This window comes from Pteropus medius, unplaced genomic scaffold (assembly GCF_902729225.1).
Source record: "Pteropus medius unplaced genomic scaffold, Ma_sr-lr_union100, whole genome shotgun sequence".
Taxonomy (NCBI): Eukaryota; Metazoa; Chordata; class Mammalia; order Chiroptera; family Pteropodidae; genus Pteropus; species Pteropus medius.
In genome coordinates, this window is record NW_024355203.1 from 1,146,890 (window position 1) to 1,173,733 (window position 26,844).

At 34.7% G+C, this 26,844-nt stretch overlaps 1 protein-coding gene and 1 pseudogene across 1 annotated transcript in view; one reads left to right on the forward strand and one right to left on the reverse strand.

The window, feature by feature from the left end:
- IL1RAPL1 (interleukin 1 receptor accessory protein like 1) overlaps positions 1–26,844 on the forward strand; it is a 1,227,390-nt gene that overhangs the window by 184,973 nt on the left and 1,015,573 nt on the right. The gene's annotated exons all lie outside the window — the stretch shown is intronic.
- On the reverse strand, positions 3,701–3,819 carry LOC120598466 (uncharacterized; annotated as a pseudogene).

The following is a 26,844-nucleotide window of genomic DNA, read 5'->3' on the forward strand; positions in this document are numbered from 1 at the left end:
TTTTTCTTTAAAAGATTAATGGCTCAGTCTTCTCATCCAGCCCAACCTATAAAACTTACAGGCATCAAGGCCAGGGAATAAAAATCAATTTTTGATGTTCAATCTCACATATTAACTAAGAGAGCTACTTATCTTTGTTCTTCTTATCATTTAATTCTCTTTTTATTTTCAGTTTTATAAATCTTTTTGGAAGGTCAGTAAACATGGTTCAAAACCCAATGCTTTTCATATACATCTTTTAGTAGAATATTATTTTTAATTCACTGTGACCACTCGAAAATCAGAACTAGATATTTTAATAACCAAGAACATATTAAATATGGTTATAATGCACATGGTAATGTTGACTTTTATGGCATGTTAATCATGTATAGTGTTTACTTTAGATAAACACATATGGTCATTACATAAAAGTTTAGAAGTAGGTATTTGTTTCTCATTAACAGAACTAATTTGAAAGCAATAGGAGCTCTTTATACATAAGCCGTAGATGTATATATTTTTTTATCATATTGGCCAGTACCTCCATTGCTATTAATTTAATGAACAAATTATAATGAGACAGTTACAGCATAACATTCTTGACTGAAATATTAAAAATTAAACTTTACAATGCTTTGTTTTAAATGTCACTTTGGGTATGTATATGATTATAACAATCAAGCTTTGGATCTGTGAATCTGGTCTCTCAGGTAATGTTCTAAAGTTTTGCAAACATTTAGATTCAAGGCTCTTAATGTATGGAAGGAGATATTCAGCATTTGTTATGCAATGGTTTTTCTCTTGGAACAATTTTATACATTGTTTTTAGTTTTCATAAGCAGCACTTGAAGAAAAAGACAAAGACTATCAATATTACCTATTCCTCCTCAAGTGTGTGAAGTGTTGTAGCAATTTAGTAAGTAAACATTTCAGTTGCTGTCATTTGTAGAATTCTGTACAAAAACCACATGTAAAGCAAATGTTTGCTTAGAAAGTCTTTGTATCTTAACTATTTTAGAAAGGTTAGCTTGATGTTCTTGTTTGTCTGTGTCTGTCTCTCCCTTCCTTCTTTCCCATCCATTCCTTTCTCTTTTCCCCCTCCTTCTCACTCCCTCCCTCCTTTCCTTCTCTTTTCCTCCTTTTTTCTTTCTCCTCTCTGCCTCTCTTTCTCTCCTCTTCTCCCTATCTTCCATTCTTCCTTCTTCTTTATTAGTGTATTTGTATGCAAATTAGTCTATTTTGAATATATTAATTGTGCCTTTGTAGAAGTTTTAAACTAAAAATACTGCCATTACTTCATTTGAAGGCTTACAGTCTATGAAATGCTATGTCTTTACAAGGTCTTTCCAAGAGGATAATATAGTCTCAGTAACAGCTATTCTTAAATAGTTCTTTTTATTTTGTGTAACTAAGAGAATTTGGGATAGGATTCAGGGGGAGGGAAATAATATAAACTGTTGAGGGACTACTGTGTACAAAGTATGAGTAAAGCACTTTGGGGGAACTAAAGTGTGAGTTGTGATTTGGCCCAAGGGTTTGGGACACTGAAGAGAAATGAAGCTTGAGAGACTCGGATGTAGAGATGAGGGAAGAGAAAGGGATCTGGATCTTTTGTCTGTTTCTTTTTGCTCTCATTTCCATCCCTAGAATATAAGATGGTAAGTGCAAGGACCATGATTTATCTAGGCTTATAACATCTACAGTGCCAGATATGGTGTGTGTTTCAGAGTCAAGGTTCAATGAAATATCTTAATGAAGTAATATTACATGAATGAATGAATAATGGCTTTAATGTTCAAGCTGGATTGCATCAGTGAGGGTGCTACACGACCAACACAGTATTAGAAAAATAAAAGAGCGTTCAAGAAAAACTGTTTTTTTATGAATAGAATTTAGTATAATTTATAATATGAGACTACTGAAGCAAAATATATAGTCTGAATAAGCAGTATCTAAGGCATGCTAATATGAAGACAGTGAGCCTTTGCAAATCATGAGTGTTTTCATGAGCTTGAAATGCACGTGATAATTTGTTAGAAGGAAAGGAAAAATGATTATTTAAATTATTTGAATTTTACTACATTTACTGCTGCTTTAAAGAGGTACTGTCATGCAAATGTATTGGTTTTAACTGTGTTGTTTAATACAGATCACCATGAAAAGGGGGTAGTTCATGATTACTGATACACAATAACTAAGCAAGTGACTTCAGTATTAAAAAAAAAGTTTACAGTTATTGCAGCATATGGAGAAAAATTAGAGACTATTATAAAAATCAAAGAATACATCTTATTCTAGTGGGTATTTAAGGTATATATATAAGCTACCTAAAGCAGCCAGCTATTAGAGAGTAAAAGGGTTACCACAGGGGGTTGATATTTTCTTCATTCTAGAACCTGACAGTAGACACCTGTTCATGTAAAATGATTTAGATTCAGTTCTTTCTGACAGCAAGAGGAAGGCGGCAAGTCTCTCAAGAGGTTTGCCCAAACTCGTAACTCTAAGCTCGAATAATTTATAAAAGATAAGGGTAGTTTAGGTTCTCATCTTTGTGTTTGTTATTTCTGAAAAATAGAACTAGAAGCAAACAAATTGAATTTTTAGAAGAATAATTTAGTTTAGCTATTAAGAAGAATGTCTTGTTCTTAAATAAGTATTTGTGTGTTTATTATAAGTCTAATACTATGGCCAAACACTTATAAATCATTAGGATATGTTACTAAAAGTTTTGGTTTTCTTTAAGTAAAAACAACAACAACAAAAAGGTAAGGGTAGTTTAGGTTCTAATCTTTGTGTTTATTTCTGGATCATCATTTGTTTAAGTAAAAGAAATTGTGCTAGTGTGTAAAGAAAGTGAGATTTAACTGAATAGGAGTGAGAAAGTCTGGTGGGATGTTTCCATCTCATGCCAGTGTGATTTATGTGTATCTGCTCTCTTGGGCATTCCTGGAAGTCATTGAGCTTAATTCCACATGATTAAGAGACAACCTAGTCCCTCAGCATCTGCCTTTTATTATGTTACCATGTGTTTATTTCCAGTTTGTCGAAAATGTCAAAAGGTATGAAGCATTTCTCTTTTTTTTCCTTTGGGATAGCTTGTAAGACCAAATTTCTAAGGCTCTGTTTCTTTATAAAGTTTTTTAAAAAAATGCACTTTAATTTTTCTTGGAAAAAATTCTCTTCTATTTATCTTTTTTTAAAATAAAATTTGAAATTAGGTCTAGAATAATTTTAATATTCATTTGAAATGATGTCTTTAATTAGAATAAGGCTAACAAACAAATAGAACTTACTGCTAATAAATAAAATAAAATAATCCTGTATCTTTGTTTAGTGATCATCTGATAAACCTATGAATTTCACTGTAGACTTACTTGTTCCATTTTAGTTGTCACTACACTTTTATATAAAGTTGATATAGATTAACATTAATCGTGCAGACTGATGACTTGTTCATGGTGAATGTACATGGGGAAGATAAAAGTCAATATGGATGAATCTTGTGAGTTCAATAAGATCTCAATGGGGAGGGGAATATTCCAAGTTAATAAATATGGCAGTGTGACACTGTATCATGGGGGACAATAAAAGATATATTATTTATTATTTATTTATTCATTCATTAAGTTATTTACTTTTTTAGGTGAGGCAACACTTGGTTGACCTTGCAGATTGCAAAGACTTTGTCAGCTTACAATCCCTTATTTTTTATTTGTTACACCTACAGCACCTAGTCTTCCTAGGTGGTCTCCCATCCAAGTACTAACCAGGCCCGACCCTGCTTAGCTTCCGAGATCAGACAGGATTGGGCTTGTTCAGGGTGGCATGGCAGTAGACTGTTTTTCTATATATTTAAAGGGAAGGGTAAAAACTGGAGGGCTGCAGTGAGGAGTCAGTCAATGGTGGATATTTAAAGTCATGTTAAGGAATTGATGTTCATTCTAGACAGCACAGAGATGACCACTGCAGGACCTGAGGATGAATCCCTGATCCACGGACAGTCTACTATTATCTTGAAGGCAATCCATGAAGTGGTGTTGAAATTAGGTACACTGTTATATTAGTATCCTGTTTGATGCTTTAACAAAACGTCAAAAATTTAGTGGCTTAAAACAATACAAATTTTTTACCTTATACTTCTGGAGGTCAGGAACAGGTTGGTAGGGCTGTGTTTTTGGTGCAGGCTCTAGGGGAGAATCTGTCTGTTTCAGTGCCTTTTTCAGCTTCTAGTGGTGGACTACATTCCTTGTCTCAGGGTCCCTCATCACTCCTACCTCTGCTTTTCTTGTCACTTCTTCTCTGGCTGTGACTCTCCTGCCTCCCTCTTTCCCTTATAAGGGTCTCTGTGATTACATTGGACCTGCCTAGATAATCCAAGAAAATCTCTCTAACTCAAGATTCTTATATTAATCAAATCTGCAAAGTACTCTTTAAATCACTGAAACACAGTCACATGTTTCAGTGATTAGGATGTAGACATCTTTGGGGAGGTGAGTGCATTATTCTTCCTACCATAACTAATAATAGCTAAGTCATCAAACGATTATTGAATTTGGACTAGGGATTAGAGAAAGATGGTCAGTCAGGAACTAGATGGGAATGAGGGAGTTAAGAACAAGGATGTTGGAAATTTTTGCTGAAGGGACCACACAATCTGTGGTCTATGATTTAAAAAAGAGAGAGAGAAGGAATTGGGGAGAAAAGGAAGAAAAAAGAAAAGAAACCAAGGCTGAGAAGAGGAAGGGAGACAGAGAAGGAGAAAGAGGAGAAACAAATTCTAGTAACGCTTTGGATTTTGATAAATTTTAATATTCATCTGCATTCTACAAATACACTGTACTCTACAAATTCAAAAATATTCTTTTCTCTTTGTGGTATCCTACAGGAGTCTGTGTTCCTTTCAACCAAAAATGTCTGACACAAAAATGATTTCCTGACTCAGAATAACAGCAGTGAGAACAAGGAAGACAGAAGAGAGGCCAATTATAAGTTAGAATCCATTGAGTTTGATGATTAGACTTGGGATATTTGGAAAAAAAAGAGATGGAGAAAAGAATTCTGTAGTAGGAGGATTGCGATGCCATCAATCATATTAAAGGTCCCCAAAGAGAAACTTGAAAGGACCACATATTTAAAGAGAGCAGTAGATAGGTCTTTGTGACTAAGATAAAGCCCAAAATGTAGATTGAGCATAGAGTATGAGGATTTCATATATCTTGCAAAGAATTTTAGATTTGATATTGTAGAACATAAAATTTTGGCTGAGATATTTAATTACTTTGCAAATCCCTGTAGAAAATTCAGTCTGTGAGGTTGGGCATCTGATTTGGCAGATCTGTTCCTTGTGGTATCTTCTATACACCATAGAGATGAAACTCCTTGGTATATATGCAGTAGCGCTTCATAGATGTTTGAATCAGTCCATAAGTAAAGCTGCCTTTATGGAGAAGGAAAGACACACACAGTCAAGCTGTAAAAGGTCACACGTGAGAGTGGCATGGTCAGATCCGCTTTTGGACAGATAATACTCCCTATAGGAAAGACTGGTGAATTCCAGAGGACCAGTCAGGGACTCAATAAAAATCATTCAGCTACACTACAGTCAAAGAGACTGAACAAATGTTTAGAAGAATAATTGGGATTCAATGACTGTCTGGAGATGGATTGTGAAATAATTTGAGAAGTTATATTGATGGCATTACCAATTATAGCAAGAGGAGGGTGGATGTTTTTTTCATGGAGAGATGGAATGAGTTCAGTTTGGAACATATGAGCTGTGGCAATCACTAGAAATATCGAGCTGATGGATTTATTGGTCTGGAGTTGAGGTAGTGTCCTGTGGCTATCTTAAGAAATTACCACAAACTGTGTGGCTTAAAACAATACAAACCTACTTTCTCGCAGTCCTGGAGTTGGCAAGGCCACATTCCCTCAGAAAGCTCTGTGGGAGAATCCTTCCTTGCCTCTTTCCTTTTCTGGTGGCTTCAGGTGTTCATTGGTTTGTATCTGCATTATTCCATTCTCTGTCTTTATTGTCACATGGGCTTCTTTGTATTTCTAATTGCCCTCTGTCTTTCTCTTATAAGGACAGTTGTCATTGGATTTAGGCTCTGCTTAGATAATCCGGGATAATCTCATCTGGAGATCTTAAAGAAGTCAGATTTTAAAAGTATATTATACAAAATAAGTATAAGGGCCATTTAGTTTTTAAAGTTTACTTAACTCTTAGAAATTATTACTTTTATTGTTTTTTTTCTATTTGGGTGAGACAAATGTAAAATTCTTGGTCATCCATGATAATGAGAATAATTGCACTACAGAAAGGATAAAGCTTTTGCCAACAAAAATTCTTTTTACCTAGATTTGAAATGTTTGCCATAAACAAATCTCCTGAAGGTAGAGGATACTGATTCAATTTTCGTTCCCTTCATCCTAACAGATGGAAAAGGTGGCTTACAGTGTATTAAAATTTGCCATGGTTAATCCTCATGTTGACTCTCTGAAGTTGGCAGGATATTCTAATATCGACATGCCAACTTTTGTCTACAGTGATGATTACTAAAAACATGATTGGAGTTATTTTGACAGAAGTGGTTTAGGTTGTTCTGATGAGTATTATGAAACCTGTAGACCTGGAAATTAAGAAACTCAGTTTTCAGTCCAGCCTGTCATAAACCTTGTTGATTGAGGAAAGTTCCTGATCCTTTCAGGACCCGTTTCCTTCTTCATAAAGCAAAAGTTTTGGACTACAACATTATCTGTAGAAACAGAAGTTTACCCTTTTGTTCATTTCATAAGCATTTATTGAACACCTTCAATACATACTCAGTACATAAAGTGACGGTTTTTTTCTGTAGTATATTTTACATATTTGCAAATTGATCAAACAAATTTAGATGGCTAAAGTTTGTAGCTAAAGTACTTGAGGCCCATTGTCAACTACATTTAACTTTATGGTACACAGTTAGTTGTAATACGAGAGAGCCACGGATGTTATTAAGTTCCAAACAGAGGTTTGGTTAAGAAAGAAATATGATTTTTAGTCTTGTTAAAAAGCACATGCTATTTAGTTACAAAGCTAAGGTGAAAAATAAGGTAGCTTTCCTTGCAGGTGTTGACATGTCTAAATGAAATTAGATTTAACAGTTCAAAATACTAAACTGTGTTTTAGCCCATTTTCTGCTTATTTACGACGGATTTCCTTTTATAGAGTTATAGTCTCTTAAGACATCTAGAGAGTTGCCTTGCATGGAAAATGTTTCCTTAAGGCAATAACAGTGGCTAACCTTGCCAAGTTTTAAAATCTCTGATGGTTATATGTAAACATTTAAAAATATATCACTAAGCTTCTTGTGGGTATCCAAAGTACTATTCAATTACCATTTGTATCATACTTACTGTACTAAAATATTTCCAAATTCATTTAGTTACCTTGATTTCAGTAAAGTTCTGTCATTGGCATTTTACCTTGATCTCTAACAGCATGCTCCATTTAGTTTATATTCCATATAGGGCATAAAATTTGTTGTGAATGATAAAGGAAAGTTATTTTTATCAATGATCAGGAAAGGTTTCAATATTCTGATTATTGAGTTAATATTTTATATTGAATTAGTATTTTTCTTCAGTATATTTTCATATCAGGAAAAAAGAACAACTTTAATTTGAAAAGAGAATTAATTCTTCCAGTTTTTCCTAGAAATATGTTTTATAAAGTAATTGGACTCTGTAATGCCATCTGGTGGCTTTTCTGAGATGATGACGATGCAGTAATAAATACAGATAGCAGAGAGAAAATGAGCATGGGAAGAAAACTTCTAAAGAATTATTTTTCAGAAATTATTTTAATTGATCCTAATATTTTCCAAACATTTATTTCCTCCAATTTATTGTCCTAGTATATAGGTTTATGTGTTTTTTTTGTACTTTTTATAATAGAAATTATCACTGACTTTAAAAAAAATATTACATTTTTCATGATATAATCATCATGTCATCTTGTATCCCTATATAATCAGAGTTCAAATTATGTAGACAAGTCCGTTCATGTTATAAAGTATTTAAGAATTCCTTTTAAAAGTACTCTGATGCCATTAAAGTCTCGTCATTGTAATGATTTAAGTATCAATAGGAGAAAAAATCGTTAAAGATTTTCCACTTGTTCACTAATATAAGAGCTGCTGGTAGGAACATGGAAGTGAAGAACAAGTGAGGATGGATCTATACTAAACCACTTAAATCTTCTTTCTAGTCAAAGGACTGGGCCTGGAATTAGGAGGCGGGGGTCCTGGGGATAATCAAGCTAATGTAAAGCACTAGTCACCAAGCAAAGTTACCTTGAAAAGGCAATTGCCCTTATCTGTATATCCCAGAAGAATGAGGTTCAAGTTGAAGGGCAGTTCTTGGTCAGCAATGTTTTGTTTTTCAAAGAAGAAAAATTTCCAAAGGGCCTTAGCTATTATAAACATCTTTTCAACTAAATAGCATATAATACACATACATACACAAACACATATATGTGTACAGATACATACACTACTGTCTTGCTATACTTTGAACAGAATCTCCAGTTGTTTTTAGTTATGAGTACTTATATATAATGTGTACACCTATATTTGTTTATGTTAGTTTCTTTCAGGGTTTTTTGCACTTCTAACCTAACATCACATAGACGTCTTTTCATCTTCCCAATGGATGAATTAATAGATTCTGTATACAATTATTAACAAGCATTTATTGAATTCCTACTGTACTAAGTGCTCAATAACATTGACCGATATCAGCTATATCTGGGTATAAGGAGGTTAAAATATTTAGATATTTGTTTGTAGAGATTTGAGTTTTAGTAACAAAAAAACAAACAAACAAAAAAACCAGTGAAATGATTTATCTTTGTTAAGTTTGATCATTTCTTTGTTTTCCATATCCATATATTCTGAAAGTTGTTTATACAGTCTCCCCATAGTTTTAATAATGATTGTTTTGGAAACATATGGAGTGCTTATTTTTGAAGCTGCATGTTTTTTCATAGTATAAAACGTATGTATTTGTCATAACTGAAACTGGTGATGCTTTAGGTATTGTCCATACGTATTCACTAGTCAGTTCTAGTTACTCTTTTATATTTAACAAACATTTTTTAACAAAACGTACTATAAACAAGCAATTGGACCGAATTATTCGAGGGATTAAAAAAACGAACTATCTACCATCTCTATTAAAGATCTTGCAAAAAAAAAAAAGGTATATTAGACATACAGTGTAGTGTATTAATTTCCTATTGTTGCTGCAAAAATTCCCACAAACTTAGTAGCTTAAAAGAACACAAATTTATTATCTTATAGTTTCAGAGGTCAGAAGTCCTAAAATCAAGGTGTCAGCAGGGCTCCATTCTTTCTGGAGGCTCCAGGGGAGAATCTGTTTCCTTGCCTTCTCCAGCTTCTGGAAGCCATCTGCATTCCTTGGTTTGTGGCTTTTTCTTGAACTCAAATCCAGGGGCGTAGAATCTTCCAAACTCAATCTCTTACTTCTACTTCCATTGTCACATCTCCATCTCTGATTCTGATTCTCTTGCTTCCCTCTTATAAGAATCCTTGTGATTACATTGGACTCCACACGGTTAATCTAGAATAATCTCCCCATCTCAAGATCTTTAATCACATCTGCATAGTCCCTTTTGCTGTGTAAGGTAGCATATTCACATGTTCCAGGAATTAGGATGGGGAAACTCTTTGGGGGGGGGTGGGCATTATTCTGTTTATCACAGAAGTACACTAGAGGAGCCTTTAGATGAAAGAGTCTGATATGGCTGGAATACATGTACATTTGGGCACAGTATAGGTGACAGGAGGAAGGGATGTGTCAGGAGAAAAGGTGGAAAAAGATAGATGGGAGCCATATCACAGAGGCCTTTGTACGGTGTAATAAGAAAGGTGGCTATTCTCTTGTAGGAAAATCAGGAACTGCTGAGGAAATTTAAGCCAGTGTGTAGCAGGAATAGCCTGACCAGATAGATTGGAAAGAGCTCTGAGACAAGAGGGTGGGGAATGAGCCAATAGGTCAGGCAAATAAGTCATGAATTGAGGCAGTAGCATTAGGAATAGAAAAGAGATGGGATTTCTAGTACAATATGGAATTAATAACTAGTGGCTGATTGTACAATGGAAAGAGGGGGAGAGGTGGAAGGTGATTCCGGTTGCTTTTATCAAATTTAAAAATCTGTTTTGAATTAATAGCTAATGTTTCATTTCTAGTCTATATTCTTCTTGGACAAATACATATTTAGGTTTTCAGTATGATGTATCTTTTGTGTTTGGGTTCAGACTGGCCCACTGTACATCTGACATAAAAGTCTCAGTTTTGGAACTAAATCCCTCTCGGTCTCTCACGCAGAGCATTTTCCTAAAAATTTTTCTTCCTCAGAAGTCTTTCAAGTTTCTTCTATCACCTGTGCTTGTAATGAAGGATTGTATCAGTGAGTCTTCCTTTGCTAATTTCGGTGAAATACCTCAAATATAGGGAGGGACATTTTAAAAGGCATTAGGCTTCTTCTAAAGTATGGTGTAACATATGATATATGCATCTGTATATGCATATACCCATGTACATCCAAATACACACATGTATACATGCATATATACACACAGTTAACTATTAATTCACAAAACACATTTACCAAGGAACCACTACGTGCCAGGTGCTAAGGATTCAAAAATGATTAGGATATGTAATTGCTGCGTTTCTTAACATCTGTGTTTTATTTACCCAACTAAATAGTATACGCTTATTGAGTGTAAAAATATACATGTTTATGTATATGTCTTTTAGAATCAGTGCACTTAAAAGAGTCATTGCATAATTGGTGTTCAATAGATATTTGTATTTGGTTGCTGGATTTAAGCACATTGACGAATCTCATCACAACACTCTGTATTTTCCCATGGCGATTTATGTCCGTGTTGTAACTCTTCTCCGGTACCGGGAGCTCCTTGAGGAATGATCTCTATATAGTTTAACTTTGTAACTTTTACAAGCTCTCACCCAGGTCCTTGCACATAACATTCTGTGATGAATCATTACACAGGCAAATGAATGAATTTAACTTACATGAAATGAATAGTTTCATCGGAGTTTACATTTCTGTGGAAAGGGAGAATTAAGTTTTATCTTTAGCTGTCAGGATGACCTGAGCATTCATGATTATTGTATATATTCCCTGCTGGGATTGCAATAGCTGAAGTCAGAAGCACCGAAGCTGCTCTGGGAAGTGGATCTTGAGGGAGCATTTATTCTTTTGCTCAAAAGGAAAGCTTTTCAGTTACTTTATTGTAATGGGAATTGGGCAGCTTTTGCCTCCTCCTTGTCTTTGGAGTTTTTGCCACATGTGTGCATATGTAGGTCATTCCATGAAGGAATCCTGCATGGAAGAGTGCCCGCCAGGAGTGGGGCATGAGCCAAAGCAGCTGCTCAATGCCTCCATGTCTCTCAAGACAGATCACAGCAAACCCTAGGAATGCTGGTGAATAGAAGTGGCCTACAACATTGAGGGTGTTTTATTTTAATTCAGAACATGAATTAGTTCAATTTGGCAACTTGCACATTCATTCTGCCACTCTGTAACTGACATGCTGCTCTGCAATGAACAGTGGTGACTTACTGTTTGTTTCAAAGGCATGTTTTTGCTTCTTTGGAAGACGTGCTTGGTTTGTTTTGTTCAATTTTTAATGATACATGATTTTATTTTAAATTTCTTTGGAAACTGCTTTGTATCCTAGGGTTTCCGGCTTTCTTTGATTTGAGAGGAGGTTATTACCTTCTAAGTTTTCAATTAGGAAACAAAGCAAGTTTGGAAGCTCCATTGGGATCTTGTAAACCCTTTCAAAGCATGTTCTGAATGAGACAATTTTTGTGAACTAGCTCTAATTGTCTGAGATGAGACAATCTGCAGAAGCTAATTGGAGAGAGTTATTCTACAGCATACATGAAGTTGATACAACAATATTTCTTCTTTGGGTTAACACAATAATGACTTTGCTTCCTTTTGTTTGTTTGTTTTGTTTATTTTTGGAGGCTTTTGGTTGGTTGTTTGGTCCACACTTCCTTTCAGTACTTACTAGTTTTAAGGGAAATTTTTCTCATTTTTACTTAGTATCCAGTGATAAGATTCAGACTTTAGGTGTACATATATGCCCTCCTAAAATTCTGCATAATGTTTCTAAATTCACACCCATTGTTATTATTTAATATGGCATTAGTAAACTATTGATGACCTTGTATCCCCTTGCATTTTACTTGCATGTGATATTGGATTCTGTTTGAATTTAATACTTGTGTTCTGAATTACAGCTGGTAGGTACAGAATAGTGTTTATCACATTTTCTTATCATCACCACCTGAGTGATTATACTGTTGACATATTCCGAATTAGACAAGAACATATGCTTGACTAAATTGATGCCTTGCATAGAAACTTGCATATAATGAATTTCATTTATGCAGTTAAATTAGTTTTTGATTATATTTTTTGGTTTTAGTTTTATGTTGTTTATGCTTCCCCAAATCTGTTCCTTCATGACTTAGAAAATAAGGATTCTCCGAAACTTGGAAACTTATCACACAGACATCGTATCATCCTAACTTGAAGAAGTTTGGCTTAGTATAATTGAGGAAGAGGATTTAAACTTTATTGATACATGCCATTAGTTCTCTTATTATCCTAAATTTGATTTATAGTTTGTAATATTTAGCTTAATAAGTGGGAAAAATAGAATCATATTGACACTTTTTGGATGTGATTGGAAGGTTTTCTGGAAAGCTCTTTTGTATCAGATTCTCATGTCTACAAATCTTCTGGTGATGCCTGACAACTCTGGAGGAAAATGCTCCATCAGGTGGAAGGGAGGTGGAGAAGAGTTTCAAGAAGGAGGCAGCTGAGAGCACATGGTAGGGAAACTGTATGAGGCAGAGTGTCGAGTAACATGTGAGCATAGAGTAGAGACCCGTATCTTCCAGCCTCTCCTTTCTGTGCCTGGTGCCACCCTTCAGCATTACACAGTTTTGTCATAAAATCAAACCAATTTTCCTCACAGCATAATGAGGTAGGAATTATGAAAAAGAAGTTGGAAAATGCCAATGGATAACATGGCTTAAATTAAATATGTTTCTTTCATGAGGAAACCTTAAGAAAAAGTACAAGACTAGGAAAAATGTTATAGCCAGATGTTTTGAATTAAGGAAAATATCTAGTTGGAGATTTTTTAAAAATGAGAACACTTAGTTTATGTTGCCATGTGCTTATGCCATACCATCTATAAATTAGTGTTCAATGACAAATTATTAAAACTTCTATTCAGACTCATAGTTATATTTAATTTAGATGCCTTCATTTCTGAGAATTGCAAACAGAAAAACGTGAACTTGCATTAATACATGAAACGTTAATGGGAATCTGTTTTCCTGTGTATGTGAATGTAAATGCATATTCTGTTATTTTATACAGATCATTTAAATTTTATGTGATTATATACTTAACATATTTATGTAATATGATACTTGAATTGAAATGAGTATTAAGTAAGCTATGCGCTTTTAATGAGTTAAAAAGTTCAATATTTTCTGAAAAACAAATTTGGTTTTCATTGGAAACATATAAATGTGAGGTCTTTTAAATTTGTACCTTACTTAGTAACCAAAAAAGAGCTTATATTACCTTTTGCAATTACTATTTGTAGAAGGAAGGAGATATTTATTTCTCTACTATTGTTGCTTTTTCTAAACATTAGGGAATCAATGGGTGGAATGCTTTTAGTTGGTGCTGATTTTGCTCTTGAATAGCCTTCTAAGTCATAATAGATATAACAATTTTAAAGAAGTGTTTTTTTGGTTTTTTTTTTTTAGAAAATAATTTGAGGTGTGCAAGTGAAAAGAGTAAATCTGTTTTCTATCAGCTAGTACAAACTCTTCTTAGAGTCTTACAGGTATTTGCTTTTATAGTGATTGTTTGGGTTGTATGTTTAACAGAATACGTCAGGGGGTTATTAAAATATCACTTAGTTCTTTTCTTCAGAAAGTAGAAATGTAATAATTTTTAAAAATTTAATATTGATTCACCATGTAGTGCTTTGAGTTATCTGCTATGTGTCAGCTATTATTATAGACACTGGGAATAAAATGATAGGTGCTTTTCTCATGAAGAGTACAGCCTCGTGACCTTAAATAAATAAGATAATTTCATAATACTTCATGTCGTGAAGAAAATAAAACAAGGTAGTATGATAGTGATTGACAAAATTAGCTACTTCAGATAGGGAGGTCAGGAGAAGTCTCTTTGAGGATATATCATTTGAGTTGAGATTTGACTACAAATAAAGAGCCTATTATATAAGAATCTGGGAAAAGCTTATTCTAAGTAGAAGGAATAGTGAATGCCAAAGATTTACAGCAGGAACAAACACAACATGTATAAGAAACAGAAAGAAGGTCATTGTTAGCTGGCAGGTAGTGACCAAGATTCATATAGTGGATTAAACAGTACAGTTTTCAAAGGCTGTAGAGCAATGAGTGGAGGGGCGAAGTGGAAGGAAATGGAGAATTAGCTGCGACCCTGTAGGTCGTGATTTGGAATTTTCATTTTATTTTCAATGTAATGTGAAACCACTAGAATTTAGTAAATGGGGGAATGATAAAATCTGATTCACATTTTTTAAAAGAATGGTTTGGCTATGGAGTAAGAGGCTATTGAAGTCATCCTAACAGGATCCTGAGGACAATTGCAAGGTCTAGGGCAGTAAAGGAAGAAGGAGAGATAAAGAAAGACTGGTTTGGGTGACAGTTTTGAAGTAGAACCAAATAAGACTTGTTGGAGTGGATGTGGGGGATGAAGAATTTGTGAGGAATATATAATATATAAGGAACCATGGATTGTTTCTAAGTTTTTGAAGCAACTGGGTTCATGGTGGGGCTGTTTACTGACATGGGGCCAATTAGAGAAGGGAGGGGTTATTGTTTTAACATGTTACATTTGAGATGCCCATTCAGAATTTGTGTAAATTTTTCAAGGAGTCTGCTGGCAGCTCAGTGGGCAGGTCAAGACTGGATATCTAAATGGAGGGTGTCACTGGCATATAAAGAGTATTTAAAATAATTTGCCTGGATGAGCATATGTAGATATTAAAAAGTCAGAGGTCATAGGATGGAGCCATGGGATGCTTCAACATTTCAGATGTTTGCAAAGGAGATGCAAGTAGAGTGAGATAGGAGAAAAATTAAGTGATTTCATGGGAGACCAGAGTGATTCAAGAAGATGAAATCAGATGTACTGAATAGAGCTGAGAAGTGGAATAAGATGAAGATAAAATACTGTTTATTGGATTTGGACATATATACAACTATTAGTAATGAAAAGCAATGAATGAACATTAGAGAAAGGTAGAGAATAGTGACTAGGCAGAGGCCACGGGAGCCAATCTTGAAGTCTTATTTGCAGTACTGATATCACACTGCAGCAGCTTTAAAGTCCTCTGCTGTATGTAACATGCTTGTGGAGGTTAGTATCCCAAGGTGAGTATGTAGATCAGGAGAAGTGAAGATAATGGAAGCATAAAGCTCAAACTATTTTAGGAAAAATACCTAGTTAACATCAAATTGAGTGAAATTTATTTCACAGAGCCACATTCCTCAGGCCCACTGTCCTATTAGATCTATTATGTAATGAAGGGCTGTGTTAATTATTCCTGCCACCTGCATCTAGTGAAATTAGATGTGAAATTTCTGATAGGTACAGATGGCCATTTGAAAAAAATAACCACTTTTTTTTTCTTCTATGAGGTGGTCAAATCTCATAAGTTAGAAATGTTCAGACAGTGAAATTAATCACTAGTCTTCTTCATAAGTGTAGATAATAAGCACAAATGACACCTTCCTCAAGCCCAAATAAACTTGTTTTATTTAGATTTAGAGCTTAAATAATATCCAGTCAAGTGTATCATGCTGAATATATTATAACTTAAAACTATGTTTTGTAGAGATTTAACCTAGTTGAATTATTTCAACTTAAAAAATCTGATAGCCCTCTCTCAATTTAATTCAGAAAATGTTATGCAAATACATTTTAATCTTAGGATGCATATAAAATAAAACTAGAATATGGTATGTACTTGGTGAATAATAAAGCTGTCAATATTGTAATGAACTCATAGAAAAGATGTGGCCTAGTGTAATTAATAATGTGCACCTTTATCAAGTTGTAAAGCATTAATTATCCTGGCAAGGAAATAGAAAATAAATGGTTATGATGGCCAAAATCCTGTTCATTTTGCACAGATGGTTACCACTATTGTCAATCTGAGATTGTTAAAATGTCAATTTAGATAGCTGCAGGAAGATGCAGGCCGGAAATTAGAAGTACAGATAGACCTACGAGGTCAGATAAAGGTAGGATAACAGAATAGAGAAGCAGAGATTGGCTTGGTTACTTGGGTTGAGGAGATAGATGAAAAATAAGTTGAACTGGATACAGTAATTAGATACAAATAAATTAAGTATAGAAATGAGGAATACAATGATTAGGGATATGTTCAGACCCACGCATGTATCAAATGCAATGCATGTCACACATCTCATTGGAAAGCAGGGGCTGAGATATGCAAGGCTTAAGATGATCACAAGCTGAGAGAGGAGCAGAATCATACTGAGAATTCTCTAAAGAACATGTGGAACAAAGTTATATTGAAGCCCAAAATGTCAGAGATAATCTGGTATAACCCCCTCTTATGAACTGAAATAACTTAAAGGTATTCAGCTGGACGAGTGGCCTGCCAGGTTAGATCATCAGGGATATTGTGGTTCTCTTTGTATGAACTATTTAGGAAAATTATATGTGGTATAAAGAGAGGTCACAGCACTGTATTAGAGACCAATCTTTGTGCATTACTCTTTCTGCAGGAGGCCAAGGGAAAAAAGTAACTGTTGACTAAGTGGCATATTAGAATTACAGAGCTCAGCAACAATATAGCTATTGCATGAAAATCCAAATACAAAGAAACTACTTGTGTGCCCACGTATTTAGTTTTTATTAGTATTGTCCACACAAAGTGAAACAACCTATGATGTTGTTTAGGCAAGCACCAGTTGAATTTGAAAAATCAGAAAATGCAGTTTAATCTTATTTTTTAATTGAATTATATCGATTTGCTATAGCATCACTCTCTGATAAATAATTTCAAAGTGTCAACCCTCTGGGTTTTGCAAAAGATATAATTTTGGGCAAGCTTACACACATATTTTTGGATCCTTACCATTTTCTTCTCTTGAATATAAAAGATTTGGAATATGTCTTGACTATTTTTGTCTTGTAATTAAAATGTCAAATTTCAAGTTGTTAAAGTACATATATCTCTGATACTACTAATAATTTTTTGTCTTTCAAAAAGCACTTATCTGTTTTATTTATTTATTTATTTATTTATTTATTCATTCAATTAAAGTTGACATTCAATATTATTTTATATCAGTTTCAGCTATATAGCGTGATGGTTAGACATTTATATAATTTATGAAGTGATCACCCCAAATAGTCTAGTACCCTCCTGGCACTATACATAGTTATTATTATATTATTTACTGTATTGTCTATGCTCTACTTTATATCCCTGGGACTGTTTTGTAACTACCAAATTGTACTTCTTAATCCCTTCACCATTATCGCCCAGCCCTTCAACCCACTCCTCCCATCTGGCAACCATCAGTTTGTTCTCTGTATCTATGAGTCTGTTTTTGTTTTGTTTGTTTGTTTATTTTATTCCTTAGATTCCACATATAAGTGAAATCATATGGTATTTGCCTTTCTCTGACTGATTTATTTCTATTAGAAGAATACTCACTAGGTCCATCCATGTTGTTGCAGATGGTAAGATTTCATTTTTTATGGCCGAGTAGTATTCCATTTTATATATGTACCACTTCTTCTTTATCCAACCATCTATTGATGGACACTTAGGTTACTTTCATATATTGGCTATCATAAATCGTGCTGCAGTGAACATAAGGGTGCATCTATCTTTTTGAATTAGTGTTTTGATTTTCCTTGGATAAATACTGACAAGTGAAATTGCTGGGTCATAAGGTAGTTCTACTTTTAGTTTTGTGAGGAACCTCCAAACTGTTCCCTATAGTGGCTGTACCAATTTGCAATCCCACCAACAGTGCATAGGGTTTCTTTTTCTCCAAATTTTTGCCAACACTTGTTGTTCCTTGATTTATTGATCATAGCCATTCTGACAGGTGTGAGGTGATGTCTCACTGTGTTTTTCATTTGCATTTCTCTGATGGTTAGTGACCTTGAGCATCTTTTCATGTGTCTTTTGACTATCTGAACGTCCTCTTTGGAGAAATTCCTATTCAGGTCCTTTGCCTATTTTTTAATTGGATTTTTTTTTTTTTTGGTTTTGTATGAGTTCTTTATACATTTTGATTAACCCCTTATTAGATATATTGTTGACAAATATATTCTGCCATTCAGTAGGTTGTTTTTTCATTTTATTGATGGTTTCCTTTGGTGTACAAAAAATTTTAATTTGATGTGGTCACATTTGTTTATATTTTCTTTTGTTTCTCTTGCCTGAGAAGATATGTCAGAAAAAATATTACTAAGAGCAATGTCAGAGAGTTTACTCCTATGTTTTCTTCTAGGAGATTAATTTCTTTTTTTAGTGACATAATTTTCTGAGTACAGGTCTTTTACTTCCTTGGTTAAATTTATTCCTAGGTTTTTTATTATTTTTGATGCAGTTATAAATAAGATTGGTTTTTAAATTTCTCTTTCTGATAGTTCATCATTGGTATATAAAAATGCCACTGACTTTGAATATTAATTTTGTATCCTGCTGCTTTACTGAATTCATTAATCAGTTCTAACAGTTTTTTGGCGGAATCTTTAGGGTTCTCTATGTATAGTATCATGTCATCGGCAAATAACGAGAGTTTTCCTTCTTCCTTTCCAATTCGGATGCCTTTTATTTCTTTCTTATTTTATTGCTGTGGCTAAGACTTCCAATACAGTATTGAAGAGGAGTGGTGAAAGTGGGCATCCTTGTCTTGTTACTAATCTTAGGGAAAGGCTTTTAGCCTTTCCCCATTGAGTATGATGTTAGCTGTAGGTTTGTCATATATGGTCTTTATTGTGTTGAGTTATCTTACCTCCATTCCCACTTTGCTGAGAGTTTTTATCGTAAATGGATGCTGCATTTTGTCGAATGCTTTTTCTGCATCTGTTGATATGATCATATATGGTTTTTATCTTTTGATTTGTTAATGTGGTATATCACATTAATTTTTGGGTGGATATTGTACCAACCTTGCATCTAAGAATAAATCCAACTTGATTATGGTGTATGATATTTTTAATGTTGCTGAATTCGGTTGACTAATATTTCATTGAGGATTTTTGCATCAATGTTCATAGGAGATATCGGCCTATAGTTTTCATTTTTTTTGTAATGTTTTTGTCTGGTTTTAGAATCAAGGTAATGGTGAACTCATAAAAGGAGTTAGGGAGCCTTCCCTCTTCTTGAATTTTTTGGAATAGTTTGAGAAGAATAGGTGATAATTCCTCTTTGAGTGTTTGGTAAAATTCGCCTATGAAGCCATCTAGTCCAGGACTTTTGTTTTTTGGGAAGTTTTTGACTACTAATTCTATTTCATTGGTGGTAATCGGTTGGTTCAGATTTTCTGTTTCTTCTTGACTCAGTCTTGGGAGATTGTATGTTTCTAGGAACCTGTCCATTTCTTCCAGATTGTCCAATATCTTGATATATAATCATAGTATTTGCTTATATTCCTTTGTATTTCTGTAGAGTCAGTTGTTACTTCTCTTTCATTTATGATTTTATTTGAGTCCTATGTCTTATTTTCTTGATGTTTCTGCTTAAAGGTTTATCAATTTTGTTTATCTTTTCAAAGAACAAGCTCTTGGTTTCATCTTTTGTGTTATTTTTCTAGATTCTATTTCATTTATTTCTGCTCTGATTTTTTACTATTTTCTTTCTTCTACTCACTTTGGGATTTGTTTGCTGTTATTTTTCTAGTTCTTAGAGGTATGAGGTTATGCTGTTTATTTCAGAATTTTTTTTGTTTCTTGAGGTAGGCCTGTATTGCCATGAATTTCTCTTAGGACTGCTTTTGCTATGTCCCATGGATTTTGAGTCATAGTGTTTTCACTTTGATTTGTCTCAAGGTATTTTTTTGATCTCTTCCTTGATCTCATTGATAACCCATTCATTGTTTAGTAGCATGTTATTTAGCTTCCATGTGTTTGTATATTTTTCAGTTTTTTTTTCTTGTAATTGATTTCTAGTTTTATACCATTGTGGTCAGAGAAGACACTTGATATGATTTCAATCTTAAATTTACTGAGACTTGTTTTGTTGCCTAACATGTAGTCTGTCCTGGAAAATGATCCATGTGCACTTGGATGTATATTCTACTGCTTTGAAGGTGAAAGAGAAAAGAAAAGCAACCAGTTACCTACAAGGGAGCTCCCATAAGACTGTCAGCTGAGAAGAATGTATATTCTACTGCTCTGAAGGTGAAATGCTCTAAAAATATCAGTTAAATCCATCTGGTCTGGTGTATCATTTAAGGCTGCTGTTTCCTTGTTGATTTTCTGTCTGGAAGATCTGTCCATTGGTGTCAATGGGGTGTTAAAGTCTCCTAATATGACTATATTACTTTCAATCTCTCCTTTTATGTGAGCCAATATTTGCTTTATGTATTTAGGTGCTCCTATATTGAGTGCATAAATGTTTACTAGGGTTATATTCTCTTGTTGGATTAGTCCCTTTATCTTTATGTAATGTTTTTCTTTATCTCTTGTATTATAGCCTTTATTTTAAAGTCTATGTTGTCTGATATAAGTATTGCTACCCCCACCTTTTTTCATTTCCACTTGCATGAAATATCTTTTCTCATCCCTTTACTTCAGTCCCTGGGTGTTTTTCGATCTGAAGTGGGTCTCTTGTAGACAACATATGTATAGGTCTTATTTTTCTTTTATCCATTAGGCTACCCTATGTCTTTTAATTGGAGCATTTATCATGTGCATTTAAAGTGATTGTTGATAGGTACATAGTTATTACTGTTTTATTATTCATATTTATGTTATTTTTTTCTTACCCTTCTTCTTAAAGAAGATTCTTCAACATTTCTTATAATTCTGTCTTGGTGGTGGTGAATTTCTTTATCTTTTTCCTGTCTAAGTAGCTCTTTATCTCACCTTCAATTTTAATTGGTAGCCTTGCTGGGTAGAGTAATCTTGGTTGTAGGTCCTTCCTGTTCATCACTTTGAATATTTCCTGCCAGGCCCTTCTGGACTGTGAAGTTTCTTTTGAGAAATCAGCTGACAGTCTTACGGGAGCTCCCTTGTAGGTAACTGATTGCCTTTCTCTTACTGCTCTTAGGATTCTCTCTTTGTCTTTACCCTTCATCATTTTAATTATGATGTGTCTTGGTGTGGGTCTGTTTGGGTTCAGCTTGTTTGGGATTCTGTATGTCCTGGACTTATATGTTTATTTCCTTCACCAAGTTAGGGAAGTTCTCAGTCATTATTTCCTCAAATAGATTCTCAATCTTTTGCTTTCTCTCTTTTCCTTGTAGTACTCTTATTATGTGAATTTTGTTACGGTGGATCTTGTCTCAGAGGTCTCTTAAACTAGCCTTATTTCTTTCGCATTCTTTTTATTGTTGTTGATGTTCTGATTGGGTGTTTTCTACTACCTTGTCTTCCAAATCGCTGATCAGTCCTCTGCTTTGTCCAATCTAGTGTTGATTCCTTCTCGTGTATTCTTCATTTCTGACTGGTTCTTTTTTTTATGGTTTTTTATTTCCTTTTTTATGCATGCTATCTCTTTGTTGAAGTTCTCACTGAGTTCATCTATTCTTCCTTTAAGTTCATTGAACATCCTAATAACCAATGTTTTGAACTCTGTCTCTGGTAGGTTGCTTGCCTCCATATCATTTAGTTCTTTTCTGGAATTTTATCCTGTTCTTTCATTTGGGATATCTTTTTTTGTTTCTATGTGTTAGGTAGATATGCAACATTTTCCAGTCTTAGCCATGTGGCCTTATGTAGTATATGTGCTGTGTGGCCCAGTGGTGGTCTCCCTGATCATCTGCTACTGTTACGGGTGCCCCATGACTGACCCTTATGTGATTATGTTTGCACTCCTTTTGTAGTTGAGCCTTGATTGTTGTTGGCATGTCAGTGAGTAGGATTCTCTTTCAGGCTGACTGGTCGTAGGGAATCGCTACGCCTACAACATGTGAGCTGCTGTGCGGGGCCTGACCTGACAGAGTGAGGTTTGCCCAAATGGGTTTGTGTGCCTCTTGAGACTGTTGTTTGGTTGTGCCACTTGTTGAGCTAGTCAGGTGGTGCTCTGTTGAGATCTAATGCCAGGCTCTAGGTGTATTGATTCTCGAGCCCCTTAGAAGGGGCTCCCATGTAGGCCAAGGTCAGCTGCTGACTGTGACCAGCCCAGGACTACCTGGTAGGAGCTACAAAGCTATACGTGTTTGATTGCTTCCTGAGGTGGACCTGGAGGTATGTGGGAAAGGCCATGCAGTGAACCGAGGCCATCTGCCAACAGTACCGGGCCTGAGGCAGGTTAGCAAAAGGCCCAAGGGACTCCCAGGCTTGAAGCTGTCTACTGGCTTCCTGTAAAGCTCAGCAGCGGAATGATCCTTGCGGGTACTAGAGTTAGGTGAGGTAATATCTCAGGGTGGGGAAAATGGTGTTCCTCACGTTGGTGCAGATTCAAATTTGGTACTAGTGCTGACCTTGTGGCCACTCACAAAAGTTTCAGTTCACAATGAGTCCATCCACTGCCCGCCTTGGGTCTGCAGACCCCAAGATTTGTTCAATACTGCAGCTAGAGCCGGGGCTGGTTTCTGTGTCCCCTGATTAGCATGAGCAGAAGTGTATCGATTGCTGCTAAAGGAACGTTCTGCTGAGAGCGCAAGGTGGAGCTGGTATGCACAGATTACCTACCCCTCCATCTTGACTGGAACTTTGCACTAGTCTGTTCTTTATTTTCATACATGTGTAGGTTTGCTCAGGCAAATGTAGCAGTGCTTGCACATAAGCAAATATAGCTAAACATACATTAACCTCAGTGCGTATAATAGATACATATTAGTAAAATGGGATATGAAAAAAACTAAAGACAGACATAATTCCTAAGATTAAAACAAAACAAAACAAAAGAAAAAACACCTCAGCAGTTTGAAAGAGAAGCTTCAGGCTAATACTGTACATAGAGTGTCATAACACTGCCATGAAAGTCTCATTTGAACGTCATATCCTCAGGCACAATTACCCAAGCCACACCACCAAGTGTTACCTCATCCCCCTAACACTTGTCATATTACTTATTTCTCTTTTCTTAACATCATGGCCCTCTAAAAGCTTTTTTTTTTTAACTTATTTACTTGTTTAATGTTCGACTGTCCCCAGTAAAATGTAAGGTGTGTTATAGCAGTGGTTTTCTTTTTTGGTTCATTCCTATATCTCTAATACTAGAATCATCCTGGCATATGAAAGATGTTTGATAAGTATTAATGAAATTAATAACATTTTTCTTCATTCTAATTTTCAATTAAAAGAATCCAACTCCATTTTAATTGATTTTAGATTTTCTTTTCTAACACATGCATTTAGTACTATTTAATTTCCCTCTAAGCACTTCTTTTATTACATTTCACAAATTTTGATAAATTATATTTTCATTGTCACAGTTTAAAATATTTAATTTTAATATAAAATTATTTTGATTCTCTGATCATGGGTTATTTATGTGTTCGTTTGTTTTTTTAATTCAAAATATTTAGGGGAGTTTCTAGTTGCTTTTCTGTTGAATTCTAGTTTAATTTTATTGTCGTCTGAAATAAGGCATTGAATGATTTCTATTTTTTTAAATTTGTTAAGGTATGTTTTATTGCCCAGGATGTGGTTTGTCTTGCTTAATGTTCCATGTGGGCTTAAGACAAATGTATATTCTGCTGTTGTTGGATGAAATATTCTATAACGTCAATGAGACAAATGATTGGTAGTGTGACTCAGGTCAGATATATATACCCTTGTTGATTTTCTGCTTCATTGATCTATTAATTACTAACATAAGGGATACTGAACCAAATATAATAGTGGATTTGTTTGTCTTTTCAATTCTATCAGTTTTTTTGACTCATATATTTTGATTCTCTGTTGTTAGGTTTAGATATGTTTAGGATTGTAATGTCTTCGTGAGAAATTGACCCCTTCATCATTAAGTAATGTACCTCTTTATTACTAATTTTTTTACATTTGGAAGTCTGCATTACCTGAAATTCATGCATCCAAATTTTTAAAAATAAATTAAAAATCTAGCTTTTTCCCCAAGTGATGGATTGCACAATAGTTTCTGATCTCCTCACCTTTTCTCTCTCAGTGTGGAATCACCTATGAATGAGCTGAGGCAAGAGTGATCAGGATGCCATATTCTTCATCTATTGCACTTGGAGTAGAGCTTCTGTCCAATAAGAGGAGGGGTAAGGGGAAGAAAGAATTGCCCTGACTTCTCAGTTGTACTAATAAGCAATGTAGACTCTTCATCTTGGAACTGGAAGGAATGAGAAATGCTAGTGGCCTGCCCCTTTAAGTCAGAGATCCCCAAACCCCATGCTGCAGACCAGTACAAGTCTGTGGCAACTGGGCCGCACAGCAGGAGGTGAGCGGTGGGCCAGTGAGTGAAGCTTCATCTATATTTGCAGCTGCTCCCCAGTGCTAGGCTAGCATCACCGCCTCAGCTCCACCTTAGGTCATCAGGCACTAGATCCTCATGGGAGCACAGGTCCCTGGTGCCAAAAACGTTGGGGACCACTGCTCTAAGTGAGCTATAGTAACCTTTCATGGGGAGCTGAGGAGAGAGGGGGACCTGTTCTCTTGGCCACACCCATCTGGAATGGAGCTTCTCCCTAGCTGAGATGGAGGGAGTAGTGGGAGGCAGAGAGGAGGTCGTGGTTCAAATGCCATTGACTCTTGCTGTTTTTTTTTTTCCGAGTTTTAGTACATTTTTATGAATAAATGTTTCTTCATTTGCTGTATTCCTTTAGGACGATTTACACATCCTTAAAACTTTTTTTAAAATAGTTTCACCAGGTTCGCTTGCTTTACTAGCAAATGGTCTACAGAGCTCCTCACACTGTTACCCAGAAGTGGAACTCTCTAACTTTCTTTTGATTAGTGCTAGTAGGTACACAGGCATACCTTACTTTATTGTGTGTCACTTTTTTATACTTCACAGAGGTTTCAATTTTTTACAAATTGAAGACAAGACCCTCTACCAGCAAAAAGATTATGTCTCACTTTATTTCAGTGGTCTGGAACTGAACTCACAATATCTCCATGGTATTCCTGTATCATTCTTCATCCCTCTACTAACATTGACGAGTCTTTACATTTAGGTGGGTTATTTATAGACAATATATATTTGCGTTTTTTTTTTTAATTTTCTCCAACAGTTAAAAATAGAGATTTTTAACTGGTGTATTTAGACTATTCACATTTAATATGATTATTGAAATAGTTGAGTTTACAGCCATGTAATTGTAACTTATCTATTTGTTGCATTTTTTCTTTGTTTCTTTTCATTTATCTTTCTTACCTCTCGTTTTAATTGAGCATTAATATGATCCATTTTATCTCCTCTTAACATATAAATTACACTTCTTTTTTAAAAAATTTGGTTATTGCCCTAGTTTTTGAAATACACATTTTAATCTAACCTACGTCTATTATAAAATAATACTATACCTCAGTGGTGATAAGAAAAAAATCTATGGGAGGTGAACACACAATGCAATATATATATGCCTGTTAAATTGTACACATGAAACTTAAATAAAAATACTGCACTTCATGTGTAGTGTTGGTGCTTTATAACAGAGTACTCCCAGTTATTCCCTTCCATCTCTCATGACATTGATGTCATTCCTTTTATTTATCCTCATCTTATAATCACCTAATACGTTGCTATTATTACCAAAGAGTTAACAGTTTAGATCAAATAAGAATAAGAAAAGTAAAATATTTTATTTTCATTTATTCCTCCTCTCATGTTCTTCCTATCTTTATGTGGAACCAAGTTTTGTACCTATATCATTTTACTCCTGCCTGAAAAAATTTTTTAAATATGTTTTACAGGGAAGGTCTGCTGCAATTAAATTCCTCAGGTTTTCTCAGAGAAAGGCTTTATTTCTTGTTTGATTTTTGAGGTATAATTTCACTAGATAATGAATTCTAGATTGGTGTTTTTTCCATCCCTTTAAATGTTGAACTCCATTCTCTTCTTGTCTCTGCATAGTTTTTGATGATAAGTCTGCACATTCATCCATTTTCACTGTGTCTACCTTTTTTGATGATGTCTGTAATTCTTGTTCTTGGTCCTATAATGAATACCCAATCCTATGGTTTCTTTCAAGATTTTCTCTGTCTTTGGTTTTCTGAAGTTTCAATACCATATGCATGGGTGTAGCTTTTCTGATACTTATTTGGTATTCATTGAGCTTCCTGGACCTATGATTTCATGTTTTTCATTAATTTTTGATAATTTTTGACCATTATTACCTCAAATATTTATTCAATTTCATCCTCCCTTTATTTTCCTTCTGGCAATTCAATTACATGTTACCCATTTTGAAATCGTCCCTTGGTTTCTGGATATTCTGTTTTGTTTCATATTTTTACTCTTCGTATTTTAGTCTGGGAAGTTTCTGTTGATCTGTCTTTAGGTTTAATGATTCTTTCTTTGGCTTTGTCAAGCCTACTGATGAACT